Source organism: Henckelia pumila, chromosome 4 (assembly GCF_033568475.1).
Source record: "Henckelia pumila isolate YLH828 chromosome 4, ASM3356847v2, whole genome shotgun sequence".
Classification (NCBI taxonomy): domain Eukaryota; kingdom Viridiplantae; phylum Streptophyta; class Magnoliopsida; order Lamiales; family Gesneriaceae; genus Henckelia; species Henckelia pumila.
Genome location: NC_133123.1, coordinates 231,759,730 through 231,777,783, shown reverse-complemented (window position 1 = coordinate 231,777,783; position 18,054 = coordinate 231,759,730). Strand labels below are relative to the sequence as shown.

Here is an 18,054-nt window from a genome sequence, read left to right as displayed (position 1 = left end):
ATACGCATGGCAACGAAATCGTGTGGAGGTCATACCCAACGATCAGGGCAACCGCATTATGCCTTCTTATGTTGCTTTCAATGAAACCGAACGTCTCATCGGCGATGCCGCCAAGAATCTTGCGGCCGTCAACCCCACCAACACCGTTTTTGGTAAGATATTATTATTCTGACCAATTAATGTTCCATTCTATTGAAGTAGAAATTATGGAATCTATGAATTTTGGTGGTTTTTGGCCCCATACCATCAATCAAATTGCGAATTATAATTAGTTCTGCCCTTTTGTTTCTATAGATGCAACTCTATTAGAGTGAAATATGTGACAGTATAACAGTTACTTGTAGTCATGGACCTTTCACATTACGTATGGATCTTTGTTATTTTAAAGGAGCATCAATGCATCATCGTTAAGAATATATATAATATGTAGATAATGGAGCATAACTTGTTCGATAACATTGGAAATTGACTTGAAAATTGGAATCTACGTTTTGAGTAGATAATTTTTTTATATTAATTTGCTCAAAACTGATCTCGGGTGAATGAAAAATTAATTATTTAATATTGATGTTTAAGGCTCAATTGATGTGTTCTGGGAGATATCAGACTTGTCGCACATGAAAAGTTTAACACTTTATATTCCTACATATATATTGCTATATATTATTGACTAATTAAATAAATTTGAAGTCAAATCCAAGGTGAGGGAGGTGCAACGCACTGACTGAGCCTGAGCCCGAGCCCGAGCCCGATGAATGCAAAGGGCTCATTGATGGCGTACTTCGCACGTGAACATTGTCGCAATGAGCAATGAGGAGCTTTTATGCTACTTGGAATGGTGAAAGATGACGTGGTTGGTTGTGACGTGTCATGGAGTCCACGTGAGTGTGGATTTGGCGTATGATTGGATGCCACTAAAACACATGACATGGAGGTGGTTGAAGGAGTAATAGGATGTGTTGGTGACATGATCGGTTTATAGGAGTTCTTTCTCTGCTCAACTGAGAACACTATGGTAATCTACCACCAAAAAGTACTAATTCCAGTTTAGTTGAGGTTAATCAATTGAATCTTGAGCACACTATGGTAATCTACCACCAAAAAGTACTAATTCCAGTTTAGTTGAGGTTAATCAATTGAATCTTGTGTGTCGATGTTAATTGACCAACTAGATAAGTGCGAAATGAGATCAACTAACAGATTGAACTCGTAATTGAATAAATAGTGTGTGAATGTGATATACTGAAAGTAAGAACACCGAAATTTATTTATGGATGCTCGAAGATTTCAAAAACTTTTTTCACCCCAACTTTCGCATCGGAAGGATTCACTCTAGAAGAATTTTACTATTACAATTAATCAACTTGCAACATCTCATTCCAAAACTAGGACTTGCACACACTTTCTATGTCTTTGTGCACGTTCAACTCCTTAAATAAGCAAGAATCCTTCTTCAAATTGTTTTCTTGTAAGACAAGGATTTTTCTAGATTTGATCATATCAAATCTACAAAGATTGAGAAATAAATCAATTAGATATGATAAACTCATAATAATATCTCAATCTAGTTAACTAAAGAAATAAATAATTGTAAACTTAATCTCAACGATACTTCATGTCCAAGAAAGACAAAAAATTTTAAATAAAATATTTTGATACTTAAGGAATTTTAGGAATAAAATATTCATTTCAAACATCTCTATATCCTTACCAATGAAACGTGGTACACTATATCACTGATGCTAGTCTCGAACTCAAGCTAGTTTTATCCTTATTGTAGGCGGCTCAATTGACTAGGAACTTGTTTAAAATATACAGTAACTTAAATATGTGTTTCATGATTGTCATCATATGTACCACCTAATATTTATTGTACTATAGTATATTCAAGGTCTTTATCTATGCAGTTTGCGTGAGTATTAAGAAAAAAAAATGCCAGAATAAATGTAAATTATATTAAAATAAAAATTGTTCATTACACTTGAATCAATAAAATCTCTAGCCAACAGTTGGCTTGAAGGGCTTCTACTCTAACAATATTAATTTTTAGTGTACAAGTATCCCTTATTTTCAACGTAGTGATATCAATATTATTCTCAGGGATGCTACCGGCCCTTGACTTTTTGCGAATGATAGATCGACGTTTTGAAAAAAAAACACGCTTCTGGATCGTATCAGAGCTTGGTAGATTGGTTACTGAATGTCTTCATATGTCAAAAGCTACATGATGTAAAAATTTTCTTGTTTGTATATTTGGATGATTTAGAGGTATTTTATGTCGAAGCTTGTTAATCTGGAAGTATATTTGAGGGTCTTCTTCCTACAGACATAAATATATACGCAACCACGACTTCAAATGCAAAAGAGAGTAGCTATGGAACTTACAATCAAGGAGACGATCCTGAAATTATTTTATTAAGACATATTTATTCTATTAGTCTGTATTTTGCATAGATTTGAGCTTTGGTTATCGTTACAAAATAAACATTTTGTAGAATGAACTAACATTTGTTTTGGAATTTTTCATACTTGAATAATTGGTGTAAATATTGTGTTGTAAGATATTTTATATTAATGTTCATATTAATTTGTGCTTTCATATGACTATATTGATTAATTATGTATATTGTTTTGTGATTGTTTTTGCATTGCTGGCAGGATGAGTACTTTATTAATAGAGACGGATTTTGGAAAATCGGTCTCTTCTCTGTTTAGCGACAAATTAAATAATATCGGTCTCTAAAATAGAAACCGACTATGACATTTCGATCTCTAAATTTGAGATTGATTTTAGCTGCCGGTCTCCCACAATTAGCGACCATGATTATTGAGACTGACAAAATCGGTCTAAATTTTTTATTAGAGACCAATTTTTCGGTCTCTAAAATTGACATTTTTCTTGTAGTTATCTATTATCTTATATCATTTCAATTTCAAATTTTGAATTTTACTTTCAACTAAAAAAATTGATAAATTTCATTTTAAAATTTAAAAAACACATTTCATTCTATTTTGTATGGATCACATGAATCTGCCACGAATCGCTAGAATTTAAAACTAACAAAAAAAACTAATCCATCTAATTTTAAAATTTTAATATAACTCCAATTTTTTACACAAAAATTACTCAACACGAAAAAAAAAGAGTAATGCTATATGTACAACCAAATTTGTACAACACATCTTACACCATAAAAAATCAATACAATTTTTTTTTTTATCAAATCTCATGATACATTGATTACAAAATCTCACGATATAATAACAAAATATCACGATATAATAAAAAAAACTCAGGATATAATTGTTGTAAATATGGTTGTACGAGATATTGGTTATACCTCTAACATTATTCAAAAAAAAAATGTTTTCACGAATGTGGCCAAAAAAAACTAGTATGTGTATTTATGTGCCAATTAATTAATGTGATATCTCTTATTCCAACCATACATAAATCGAACTTTCAATTGTAATGGTGGGAATATTTAGAAATAATAAGTTTTAATAGGAATAAAATATTTTGATAAGGGAACTTACGGAAAGATAGAAAACAAATTTGATAAATATTCTACTAAGTATCCTTCATGGATTTAAAATCTTCTATCCAAAATCCGAAAACAACTTTGGATTATAGACAAACTCTGTTGCCGTACACGTATGAAATTCGTTTTCCGTCATAGTATCAAAGATATAAGGTGCATCGATCAAGAGAAGTCCCCTAAAAACCAAGTTTTCAACTTTTTTTCAGTAGATAGACAACCATGTCTGGAGAAAACGCAGCTGTTGGAATTGATTTGGGAACCACTTATTCATGCGTGTCCGTGTGGCAACGGAATCATGTGGAGGTCATACCCAACGATCAGGGCAACCGCATCACGCCTTCTTACGTAGCTTTCAATGAAACGGAACGTCTCATCGCCAATAATCTTGCGGCCTTCAACCCCACCAACACTGTTTTTGGTAAGATATTATTATTCTTCGCATGGTTTTATTTTATAGAAGAACATCATAGTTATATGAAATATATCAATATTAATGATATTATGCAGACTTATTCACATGGTCTCTCAATAAATAATATACTTTACAGATGCAAAGAGATTGATTGGTAGAACATTCAGTGACAATTTGGTCCAGAAAGATTTGAAGCTTTGGCCATTCAAAGTCATTTCTCATGATGATAAGCCCATGATTGTTGTTAACTATAAAGGTGAATAGAAACAATTTGCTGCTGAACAGATTTCTTCAATGGTTCTCTTCAAGATGAAGGAAATTGCAGAAGCTTTTCTTGGACATAAGGTTCAAAGTGCAGTAATTACTGTACCTGCCTACTTCAATGATTCCCAGAGACGGGCGACCATGGATGCCGGAATCCTTTCTGGTCTCAATGTCTTGCGTATCATTGTCGAACCAACTGCTGCGGCCATTGCTTATGGCCTCGACAAAATTTCTAGAAGCCGTACAGAAAAGAATGTACTTATCTGTGGCACTTTTGATGTCTCTCTTCTCACCATGGTGAAGAGTGTTTTTAAGGTTAAGTCGACTGCGGGCAACACTCACCTTGGAGGAGAGGATTTTGACGGTAGAATGGTGAACCATTTTGTCAAAGAATTCAAGATAAAGCACAAAAGGGACATGAGTGACAACCCCCGAGCATTGAGAAGGTTGAGAAGTGCTTGTGAGCGGGCGAAAAGGAATCTATCTTTTACGGCACTTACAACTATCTGGATCGATGGCTTGTACGATGGAATTGATTTTCACTCGACAATTACACGTGCCAAATTCGAGGAGCTCAACATGGATTTGTTCGAGGAATGCATTAAGGATGTTGAGAAATGTTTGAATGATAGTAAGATGGAAAAAAAGAGAATCCATGATGTGGTGCTCGTCGGTGGATCCACCAGAATACCAAAGGTACAACAAATGCTTCAAGATTGTGCAAAAGCATTCACCCCGATGAGGCTGTGGCCTATGGTAATAACGAGATTCAAGACCTGGTGTTGTGCGATGTCACCCCTCTCTCTCTTGGTATAACAGATAATGACGATGAAATGAGTGTAGTTGTACCCAGGAACACAACAATTCCTATTAAGAAGGAAACAGAGTATCCCACTCATGATTACCAAACTAGTATGTCCATCCGAGTCTACGAGGGTGAAAGGCCTAGAACAAGTGACAACATTCTCTTGGGTAAATTTGTTTTGCATGGCATTCCTCCTGCTCCGAGGGGCATCCCGAAAATTAAGGTGTGCTTTGCCATCGATGCTAATGGGATCTTAACTGTGTCTGCTATGGATAAAACAACCGGTAAACAAAATAGCATCACAATCAGCAATGCGAAAGGCTTGATTGAGAGAATGTTGAAGGAAGCAGAGGAAATTTGAGGCGAGAAATTCTCTCGAAAGGTATGTCTACGACACCAGAGCGACTGTTGTGACCAAGAAGCTTGCTTTCATGTTATCATCCGCAGACGCAAAAAAAAATAGACGACGAGATCAACTCGACTATCCAGTGGTTGGATGAACACAAAGTTGCACAAGTGAATGTGTTTGAGGACAAGAGAAATGAGTTGCAGAGTATTTGGGATCCTATTTTGACAAAATGCAGCAGTTAGGGGGTGTGTTTTATAGCATCTTCAAATATCTGTTTTGAATGAATTGTGACACAAACGTACGTTTTAATTGGTACATAAGGATAATAGATTGTTAGCTCCAAAACATTATTATTATTATTAAAACTTTTAAATAAAGTTTATTAGCATAAAAAGTAAGTTATAAAGATTGTTAATTTTTCAGAAAACATACACTGATTCATCATTTGATTATTTCATAACTTTAACGAATCTGAAAAGCTATTTAAAAAAAATAATGATAAAATTTAAATCTTTTATTTATTAATGGTTATATATATTTATAACCAAAAAAAGTTGTTAACAAATAAAACGATATATGAATTAATTATATATGTTAAGATAACATAAATTGATATAAATCAATATATCAGTAAGATTAATATATTTTAATTTACGCAACACATTTTTTGAGGTAAATTAAAAAGTTGGAATAAATTTTTTTTAATTAAATTTGAAGTTTGTGTTCGGTGTAGAAATTATTACATGAGCACAAAATCTTGGTAAACCAATATAATGGATTCAAGATGACGTTAAAATCTTTTGTTGGAAATTAGTTTTGAGATTCATTAAGTTTTGAAAATTAATGGAGCATAACTTGTCCGATAACATTGGAAATTGACTTGAAAATTGGAATCTACGTTTGGAGTAGATAATTTTTTTATATTAATTTGCTCAAAACTGATCTCGGGTGAATGAAAAATTAATTATTTAATATTGATGTTCAAGGCTCAATTGATGCGTTCTGGGAGATATCAGACTTGTCGCACATGAAAAGTTCAACACTTTATAGAAATTCCTACATATATATTGCTATATATTATTGACTAATTAAATAAATTTGAAGTCAAATCCAAGGTGAGAGAGGTGCAACGCACTGACCGAGCCCGAGCCCGATGAATGCAAAGGGCTTATTGATGGCGTATTTCGCACGTGCACATTGTCGCAATGAGCAATGAGGGGCTTTTATGCTACTTGGAATGGTGAAAGATGACGTGGTGGGTTGCGACGTCTCATGGAGTCCACATGAGTGTGGATTTGGCGTATGATTGGATTGTTGGAAAAAATGTTGAATGAATTGTTGGAATAAAATGGCATGAAATGGGCTTGAATTACTTGTCCAAAAGGCTTGTATACTTGTCCAAAAAGCTTGTCCCAATTGATGCAAAAATTTGAATTTGGTGAAATAATTTGGAGGAAAAGTTGTCCCACATTGAAACATGTTCAATGTATTGTTCACCTTATATAATCCAACATTGGATTATGGGATTGGGCCCTTAGGGCACCGATGTTTTGTAAAGGGGCAAGATGTAATCGATGCAACAAACACACACGCGCGCGACCGGCCGGCCCGGCGAGGCGAGGTCTTGTGATCAATTATTCTTTTTGGATAAAATTTGGTTCAAGAATAATATTTTATTATTTTTGTGAGTGCGATCGATCGGTTAAAAACAACCGACCGAGCGCAGCCCTCGTCTGCCGAGACAGTAAGTTTCATAAAAGTGGGCGCTCGGTCCGCTAAATTTTACCGACCGAGCACACCATGGTTTGAGCGAGACAGAATGTTTACCAGAAGAGGGGCGCTCGATCGGTCAAAAATAACCGACCGAGCGCGCCTTCTACAGTCCAAAAAGCTGGTCTTTTTTTGGCCTTTTTCTGTCATTGGTTGCATCCTTACGCCATAAATCGTGTATTTTGGAGTCATAGTATATATATATATATGACTGTTATAACGCAGAGAAATGATCCGAAAACATCTGATAACATGAAACGATTGAATATCAGATTTCTGTGCAAATTCTTCCCTCTCTCTCTCACAAAAGAAAAAGTTGATACATATTTTAGTTCGACAAAGATCGAGATATTTGTTGTGTTGCTATATCTCGATTGAATAGTCGTTGTATCTTAGAGACGATGCCGCCAACGTTGAGCACTGTTAACGGGCAATTTCATCTTGCGGATAGAGAGTTTCTCTCGCCTCGACTTTGTTCATCTTTGTTGCTGTTGTTGTTGCTGTTGACACACTAATTTTCAGAATTCGGAGTACACCCTTATAACAATCGTAAGACAAAATTTTGTATTTCTTGGATTCTGAAAATGTCTACCTTATCATTCACTCCGCTCGCTTCCGCCCCCGCACATGGAGAAAAGCCGCCTAAGTTTTCTGATGCCGATTTCAAAGTTGGCAGCAGAAAATGCTCTTCTCCCTTACCACATTGAATCTGTCTAGATTCCTGAAGGAGGATCCCCCTATCGTCGTTGATGGCGATTCTGACACCCAAAGGAGGACCGCTGTTGATGCATGGAACCATAGCGATTTCCTATGCAAACACTACATCTTGAATGGTCTTGATGACACTCTCTATAGTGTCTACTCCTCTGTGAAGACGGCCAAGGAACTCTGGGATTTCTTGGAGAAGAAATACAAAACTGAAGACGCGGGAATAAAGAAGTTCGTGGTTGGCAAATTTCTGGACTTCAAGATGGTAGTGTAATGCCCCAAAATTATCTTAATGGACTTTATTTGAGATAATCAGAGATTTTGGAAGTCGAGGGCCGATTCGATTTTGATCAGGGACTAGAATGCAATTTTTGGAATTTTTAGGGACTAAAACACAAATTTGGACTTAAATAGATATTTAAGCAAGCTTTGACTCTCCTTTTTTACTTCATCCTTCCCCTCCAAGCCGTCTCCCTCCATTGAAGGCGTCTCCAAAGCTTTCCAAGCTTTGTGATTTCCATTTTAGCTCGATCCGTCCGTTGAAATTTATTTCTGAAGGCAGATTAGCGATCACGACTGCGAGAGCTTCGTTCTATAGTAAGTTTTTCTTCGATCAACTAGACTTCTATTTTCGGATGTTGTTAGAATCGATTGAGTTTGGAGTATGTTGGTCTTGGCAGAGTTCTGATCGTTTATTCTCTGTTAGTTTTGAAATAGAGCGTCGTTCGGAATTGTTTTGATTTTTAGAAGATTATTTTGAAATTGGAGATTTTAGATTTGAAGGATTTGAATTGTTTTGATGATATTGAGATGATTATGAGTTTATTGAATTGATATCTTGCTGTCTGCGTTTCCGGTTTGATCAGTTGATAGCCGTTATGCCGTCAGTTTGAGTTTTGGACTTTGTTAATTATTTTGATCGTATCGAGTTTGATTGAGCTTTTGGATCCTTATAACTTCTTCTGTTAGATTGAAGTGAAGTCAACAGAGTTGCGAGATAGTAGCTTTGGTCAGTTTGGAAGATTGAAGTCGGTACAGTATCGAATTTCTTATTTTATCAATCGAAGAAGTGTGATTGTGTTTTGAATGAATGTGATTGGATATTGATTATTATCCTTATTATTGATTTCAGATTGAAGTACCTTCGAAGCGAATAAGGTAAAAGACGACTTAGACTTGAATGGAACGATTAACTCGAATTCGACTTGATTCGAATGTTCCGAAGAAATCACATACTTGCATGATTGAATGCTTAATTGGAATCATGATTGAATGTTTATTTGGAAGCATGATTGAATGATTATTTGAATTGATGAATGAAAGCATGATTGAATGCTTATATGAATTGATGATTGAAATGATATTAGAATGCATGAGATGACATATGCATTCATATTGAGCCTTCATTTCAATTTGATTAGACGATCTAGAGATTGTAGTTGAGTGGCCTGGTTGGAGATTTTATACCTTGTCAAATAAAATCTCTATAATGCTCTGGAGTCTAGAGGATTAAAATATGCCTCGTCCACCTCGAGAGGGGAGTTCTGTGTGATTGTTGGATATTTTAACATTTGGATCCCAAACCGAATAAAGAAAGAAAGAAGAATTCCATTTGATTATCTGAGTCTGATAATCCAGAAGTTTTAAAGACATGCATATCATTTTAATTCAGTACTTGGATTAATTACTTGAATTCTATCTTGATGTGATAGATATATGGAAGTTGATATATGTCATGACTTGATATGTTTACTTAATTTATATCTGAAGTTGATATATGACTTGGATTGATGCATGTCTTGATTGATATGTTTGATTTATACTGCATGATAGTCTCTTTTACTGGGAATATCAATTCTCACCGGATTATCCGGCTGTTGTCTTTGTTTGTATGTGTACTTGGCAACAGGTGGGGCAGGATCGAGTCAGAGACGACAGGGATAGAACGAGAATGAAGATTAGAAGTAAGACTTCGAGTTAGAATTGGAAATGCATGCCAATCTAGTTTATGTTTTGAAATCATGTTAGAATTCGAATGTATTGTATTTGATTTTGAAGTATGGAATATTATAATCGATTATGAATGATGAGTATTGAAGTTTGTATGTTGATTGCATTTTGTTGAATTCAGAATTGAGCATGTTAGATTGATATTGGATTGAGTTGGAAAAAAAATTTTGAAAGAAAAAAAAAACAGAGTTTTCTGGGCAGGGCATCTCGCTCGATCGGCAGACTCTTACCGATCGAGCGAGCACCCCTTTCAGCGAGGCAGAGGTTTTGATATTTTGTGCCCGCTCGATCGGTAAGATTTTACCGATCGAGCGGGGGTCCTGTTTTAGTTTGGGCAGAGAAACTGGAATTCTCGGCCGCTCGATCGGTAAGAATTAACCGATCGAGCGAGCACTGTTCATCACCAAAAAATTTTTTTTTTTTTAATTTGTTTTCCATCTTGGTTCTTGTATGATTTAGTTTGTATTATTACTAAGATTCTTGGACTGAATTTAGAAGAGAGCGGGGTAGATTGAGTCCTCTTGAATATAATTTCTCATATGTGATTGATTAATTCTATGATTGAAGAATATGCGAGCATGCTTTACGATTGAGAATTATTTGAATTACATGGATATGTGATTTAATTTTTAAAGCATGAAACAATTGAGATACGAACTGTTTCGGGTTACATTGAATACTCTTGAGATCGAATGAGTATGTTGAACTGAGGTTGTTGGACACCGGATAGATGTAATTGAGATGTTGTGTCCTAATCCTCTTGAATCATATTTTCTACTCGACAAGTTTTGAACAAGATTCAACTAGTAGCGAACTCGATGGTACAGAATTGTCCTGTGACTGAACTGATGGATGTCACTCTGAAATGATGGAAGCATTGCTGATAAGATTTCAGTCTTTTAGCCTTCAACTCTAAGGAGTTCTGAGAATGAGTTTGGGTTTGAAAGCTGACTAGAAGAGATCGATCAGTTGTTTGATTCTTTTAAACTACACTGATGAACGACGGATTCAGTTAATTGTTTACCAACTGCAAGGTATTGCGAAATTGGTGGATATCGAAGAAGAAAGCTTTAGAGAAACAAGGTTTGATCGTTTCGTAGAGTTTGTTTAAATCCAAATTTCTGCGACAGACTTTACTACTTGCTCGAGGATTCACAGACTCTAACTGCTCTTGACGATGATGAAGCAGTGCATTAACCGAGTACAGAGCAACCGAGTTGATTTCAGATTGTTGCCAGATTCGGATCCGAGATGATAGACGAGTGGATTTCCTCCGGTAAGAATTCCTGAATTAAGAATTTCTTTCTTATTGTTTGTTGATTACCGTTGGTTACAGAAAGGTGCGGAGGAATGTTTGATGTATGCAGATGATGTCTTCAATCAGCCCGTGTTGGTTGTTTTAACAGAGATGTTAAGTTTGCTGATGTTGTTCTAGTTGAGATTCCAGATTTGCCTCCGAGTCGAGAGGATGAGTTCAACATTGATTTTTTAGATTAGACATCATCGACAGATAATCTGTAGGGAAGAAGTTTCAGAGACTGAATTCGGAATGAGGTACGACCAATTTGAATTTTAATCGTATAGATTGAGTTGGAATTGCATCTGCATTATTTATGAGTTCTTTGAACCGAATCTTCCAGAGGTTTGTAGATGAGTTCTTGAGTATTCTTATCGATAAATATTTTATCCTTCGAAGATCCGTATTGATCTTTCAGATTCTTTAAGAATTGTTTGCAGATTTGCATGTCGATCAATTATGATATTCTTTTGACGTCTGAATCTCGTGAGACCGTGTGGTATTTTCCTCGATCTTTTCTCTGGGAAGATAGAATTTTATTGAATACCTCAAGACTAGAGCTGTTATGAATTGATCTGGATTGACGTCCTTATCTGAATTTGAAGAGTCTTTGATTTAGCAAGTTCTACCGCAAATCCTTTGAGAAATTCTTATTGTTGATTAGACGAATACTCAGCAAGTTTTGCTCTTCTGTTCAGTTGTATCTTTGATGACCTATTGGTGCTTTGCACTTATTCTTATTGAGTATTGAGACTTATTCTTGTTTAGAAGAACTCTTTGTTATCTTGAACATCGAAGAAGTTGAAGACGTTCGAGATGCAATGTTAGTTTCCGATTTGAATCTCACGGAGATCTTATTGCTTGGAAGATCTCAATAATCTATTCTGATCTTGGAAGATAGAAGTTTTGATTGTCGCAGTCTGAACTAATTATGAGTTGGGAAAGAGAGTTATACAGGGCGATTAATCTGACTGCAAATTTTATTGTTATCCGGAGAACTGATGGTAACAGCTACAATTGTAAGTTGTATGATCTGATCTTATTTTATCTACTTCATTTGTTCTCTTTGACAGATGATTGCTGCACTTCTGATAGAGTCTGGAACAGATGGAATGTTTATCTTGACTCCTTCATTCGACTTCGAATCAGATTTGATTCAGAAGATTGAGAACGTTTTGGAATCTGATTCGACCATTCAAAATCCGATGAAGATAGAGCAGATCTGAGTATAATCTGAGTTTCAGGTTTTTATTGATGCCTTATTAGCGAATAACTTTTGTTGTGCCAGATGTTTCGATTTGAGACAGAGTATCAAGAGATTTGCACTTTGAAGTTTATTCAGAGTTCTTCCAGATGATAGGAAGATGTTTGATGAATTGGGGAATCAGATCGAATAGAGGATGATGAAGCGTGAAGTTCGAAGTAAGGCTTCTGATGTTTTGAAATGTCAGCAGTCAGAGAGAGAGCGATCCGATTTTCTATTGTTCAGTCTATTCTGATTCAGAAGGGAATTGAGATCGCATTTTGATGATTTTTGTAGCAAGGCTACTTGGTTGAGTCTGAGATGAGATGTCACCTGAGTACCGTTGATCGAGTGATGGAATACTCTATTAAGAATTCGCGATTCTAAGAATTCTTGTTTTATTCTGTAGATTGACTGTTGTTACAGAATAGTATGAACGAACTCTCGAAACTTTACAGTTGATGTATTGAATTGTAACCTGAACTGGTTGATGTGCCAGTGGTTATGGAACAAATGAAGTTGTTCGGAATGAACTTCTAGATTGGTCCCGGTTGTCAGAACGAGTTCGACACTGATTTGAGATTCAAATTTTTTATCTACAGGAAGTTTGTGAAGTGAGCTTTCTCAGAAGCGTTTCCGATTGAGGTATGGCCATTTTGAGCTTTTGACAGGCCGTTTGATTTGAAGAATACTCCTGTATTGTTGAAAAATTTTCTGTTGACCGAATATCTCAGAAGTATGAGTTGAAATTAGGAGTTCTTATTGATGATTCTTGTTTTCTGTATGTGAGAATTGTACTGATCGTTTAGAGCTTCAATCTTTTCATAATTGTACGCCGATCAATTGTAGACTAATCTCGACGTTTGAAATTCTGATTGAACCGAATGAATTTCTTTGATCTTATTATCTGATGATGAAATTTCTGATTTTCCGCTCTTTGTATTCTGAGTTTCAGTACTGATGATCTTGTAGTACTTGGTTTTCTTCTTATTGAGATTTCTGATTTGAATCTTTTTAACAGAAGGAGCGAATGCAGCAACTGATGTTTAGAACCGAAGAATTTGTTCTTATTTTATCTACTGTCTGATTTTGATTGACCGATAGATAGGATCTGTTATAGTTTTTTGTACAGAATGATTTTGATGAAGAACCGAGAAATGAATATCTTGTCAGAGGTTGTCAGATGTCATGAATTGCCGAAGTCTATTAGTTTAGACTGAGATCCTTGATGCATTGTCCTTTCGGCATAGACTTCGAAGAGAAATTTGTTGTTGAATTCATCTACTTTCGATTCGATACCCTCAGAACGACGGACAGCAAGATCAGATGAGTTGAACTTTAGAAGAATTGCATTGAGTAGTAGTGCTCGACTTAGCACTAGTTGACAGAAACTCTTGATGTTTGTGAAAATTTCTTGCAATGACAGAGTTTGACGAGTTATTGGAGGCACATTATAGAAGTTGTACGAGGAGAGATGAAGATCTCCTTGCTTTTGTTATGAACTTTTTGTGTCACAGGAGTTAGAACGAAAAAAGATTCGAATTGTGGCTGAGTTTAGAAGAATTTTCTGACGAGGATGAGATGACTTTTGATAGACGGACGGAGTGTTGATGAATTATTCGACTAGAGTTTCTGACTTCTCTGATTGATTGAGATGTCGAGCTGTTGAGACGAACGATTCAGAGTTTGATTGGAAGACGATTCTGGACTTAGTTCCGAGATGTAAATTCTTATTGCAGTCCTTTGACTAGATCCTCGACCTTGTGATAGAACAATGATTGATTTCGAGGACGAAATCGATTCTTAGAGGGGGAGAATTGTAACGCCCCAAAATTATCTTAATGTACTTTATTTGAGATAATCAGAGATTTTAGAAGTCGAGGGCCGATTCGATTTTTATCAGGGACTAGAATGCAATTTTTGGAATTTTCAGGAACTAAAACGCAAATTTGGACTTAAATAGATATTTAAGCAAGCTTTGACTCTCCTTTTTTACTTCATCCTTCCCCTTCAAGCCGTCTCCCTCCATTGAAGGCGTCTCCAAAGCTTTCCAAGCTTTGTGATTTCCATTTTGATTATCTGAGTCTGATAATCCAGAAGTTTTAAAGACATGCATATCATTTTAATTCAGTACTTGGATTAATTACTTGAATTCTATCTTGATGTGATAGATATATGGAAGTTGATATATGTCATGACTTGATATGTTTACTTGATTTATATCTAAAGTTGATATATGACTTGGATTGATGCATGTCTTGATTGATATGTTCGATTTATATGTTTGATTTATACTGCATGATAGTCTCTTTTACTGGGAATATCAATTCTCACCGGATTATCCGGCTGTTGTCTTTGTTTGTATGTGTACTTGGCAACAGGTGGGGCAGGATCGAGTCAGAGACGACAGGGATAGAACGAGAATGAAGATTAGAAGTGAGACTTCGAGTTAGAATTGGAAATGCATGCCAATCTAGTTTATGTTTTGAAATCATGTTAGAATTCGAATGTATTGTATTTGATTTTGAAGTATGGAATATTATAATCGATTATGAATGATGAGTGTTGAAGTTTGTATGTTGATTGCATGTTGTTGAATTCAGAATTGAGCATGTTAGATTGATATTGGATTGAGTTGGAAAAAAAATTTTGAAAGAAAAAAAAACAGAGTTTTCTGGGCAGGGCATCTCGCTCGATCGGCAGACTCTTACCGATCGAGCGAGCACCCCTTTCAGTGAGGCAGAGGTTTTGATATTTTGTGCCCGCTCGATCGGTAAGATTTTACCGATCGAGCGGGGGTCCTGTTTTAGTTTGGGCAGAGAAACTGGAATTCTCGGCCGCTCGATCGGTAAGAATTAACCGATCGAGCGGGCACTGTTCATTAGCAAAATTTTTTTTTTTTTTTATTTGTTTTCCATCTTGGTTCTTGTATGATTTAGTTTGGATTATTACTAATTAGATGATTAGAATCGAGGTCTCACAGGTAGACTCAAAAACTGTGATGAGTCAAATGCAAGAGATACAAATCATCTTGCATGACTTATTGGCCGAAGGAATGGAAATCAATGAACCATTCCAAGTCGCGTCTATCATTGAGAAGTTGCCTCCACTGTGGAAAAACTTCAAAAACTACCTTAAGCACAAACGTAAGGAGTTGAAACTTGAAGATCTTATAGTGCGACTTCGTATTGAGGAGGATAACAGAAATACCGAGGCCAAGTCACATAAAAAGATGATGGAAACCGAGGCCAAAGAAAATCTGACGGAGTCTAGTACGAGTCAAAAGAGGAAGAGACCCCATGATGGAAAGCAAAAGGGGAAAGCGAAGAAATTCCAAGAAAAGTGCTACAACTGTGGCAAACCGAATCATATGGCAAGGGATTGCCAAATTCCAAAAAAACAAACAACACAAATCAGAAACGAAATCAATCAAATTTGGTTGAACAAAGGTATGTACCTTTAGCAATTTCTGATATTGATTTAAGTGCCGTTATTTGTGAGACCAACGTGGTGGATAAACCGAGAGGATGGTGGATTGATACCAGCTCTACGAGCCACATTTGTGCCGATAAGATATGTATTCCACCTGTAACTGTTGGGGATCAAAAGTTGTTCATGGGAAACTCCGCAACGTCTGAAGTTGTTGGAGTGGGAAATGTGGTGTTGAAGATGACCTCGGGCAAAGAGGTGACGCTCAAGAATGTGCTGCATGTGCCAGACATTCGGAAGAACTTAGTTTCGGGTTCTCTCTTGAGCAAGGCAGGCTTTAGAATGGTGTTTGAGTCTGATAAATTTGTATTAAAAAAATCCGGTGTATTTGTTGGTAAAGGGTACCAAGATAGTGGTCTCTTTAAATTGAATGTAATGAATGTTATCCGCCCTGAGGCGAAGAATAAAGTTTTTGGTTCTGCTTACTTGACTGAAAGTTATGATATATGGCATGAACGATTAGGACATGTTAACTTCAACACGTTGCAAAGACTTGCAAATTTAAATATAATACCTATGTTTAAAAGAAATCCATAACATAAGTGTGAGATTTGTGTTGAAGAAAAAATGGTTAGAGCTCCATTTCATAATGTCACGAGAAGTACTACGTCATTTGAATTAATACATACTGATGTATGTGATTTAAAAATGGTACAAACACGAGGTGGAAATAAGTACTTTATAACATTCATTGATGATTGCACCAGATTTTGTTATGTATATTTATTGAAAAGCAAATATCAAGCAATTGAAGCTTTCAAGAAATATAAGACTGAGATTGAAAATCAACGAAGTTCAAAGATAAAAATGATTCAAAGTGATAGAGGTGGAGAGTATGTGGCTCCTTTTGAAGAATTTTGCTCAACTTCGGGCATCATTCATCAAACGACAGCCCCTTACTCACCTCAATCCAATGGCGTTGCAGAACGCAAAAATCAAACATTAAAGGAAATGATGAACGCGTTGTTAATAAATTCTGGTTTATCTCAAAATATGTGGGGTGAAGCGATTCTCTCAACAACTCACATTCTAAACAAGATTCCAATCAAAGGGAAAGATGAGACACCATATGAATAGTGGAAAGGTCATAAACCTTCTTACCAATACCTCAAAGTGTGGGGGTGTTTGGCTAAAGTAGAAGTACCTAAGCCAAAACAAATAAAAATTTGGCCTAAAACGGTTGACTGTATATTTATTGGTTATGCATACAATAGTAGTGCATATCGATTTTTAGTACATAAGTCAACGATTCCTGATGTATATAAAGGCACAATTATGGAATCAAGGAATGCTGTATTCTTTGAAAATATTTTTTCATGTAAAGAAAGGAAAGAAATAAGTTTGAATAAGCGAACTTATGAAAATACAATTGAAACTCCACAAACCAAAGAAGAATCCAGACGCAGCAAGCGTGTAAGAGTTGAAAAATCGTTTGGTCCTGATTTTCTAACATACATGTTAGATAATGAACCAAGAACTCTTCAAGAGGCTTTATCAAATCCTGAGGCTCCTTTTTGGAAGGAAGCCATACAAAATTAAATAGATTCCATCATGCACAATCATACGTGGGAGTTGGTTGATCTTCCTCCGGGATGTAAACCTTTGGGATCCAAGTGGATTGATAAGTGTATTTTATACACTTAATTTATATATGATTTTAATTGTTAAATATTTGTTTCGAGCAGATTTATGTGGGTATTGTTTTGTTTTTGTGATTGTAGAAAATTATCGAGATTTTGTGAATTATGGAATTTCGAGGAGAAAAAATAAAAAGAAGAAAGAAGAAAAGAAAAGGAAACAATGTACAGAGTCAAGTCAGGAGAGGTTAATGGGCTTTTCACAATTGGGCCAAATATAGCGCTTATCTTTAGCGCTTCATTCAGAGCAAACGCGCTGCGTTCCTTGGGAGATTTGAGAATTGAAACAGAAGGCTATACGCGGGCGCATGGATTGTGGAGCGGGCGCGCGTCGCCATATTTTAGCGGAAGGAAATTTCTATATTTTATGGGCTTTTGAGTGGGCTTTTGTGGACGATATAAAAGGAAATTTTTCATCTGATTATGAGGAGGAGCCGCCACAACAATTACACAGAAATCAGAGATTTTATCGTGACTTTTATTTTATTTCTGGAGCTTAATTGAAGAACGAAGACGGAGTTCAATAGA

The 18,054-nt window shown here is 35.9% G+C and overlaps 1 pseudogene; it reads left to right on the top strand.

The window, feature by feature from the left end:
• The first annotated feature begins 3,761 nt into the window (after positions 1–3,761).
• LOC140862894 (heat shock cognate 70 kDa protein-like) overlaps positions 3,762–18,054 on the top strand; it is an 87,776-nt pseudogene continuing 73,483 nt past the window's right edge.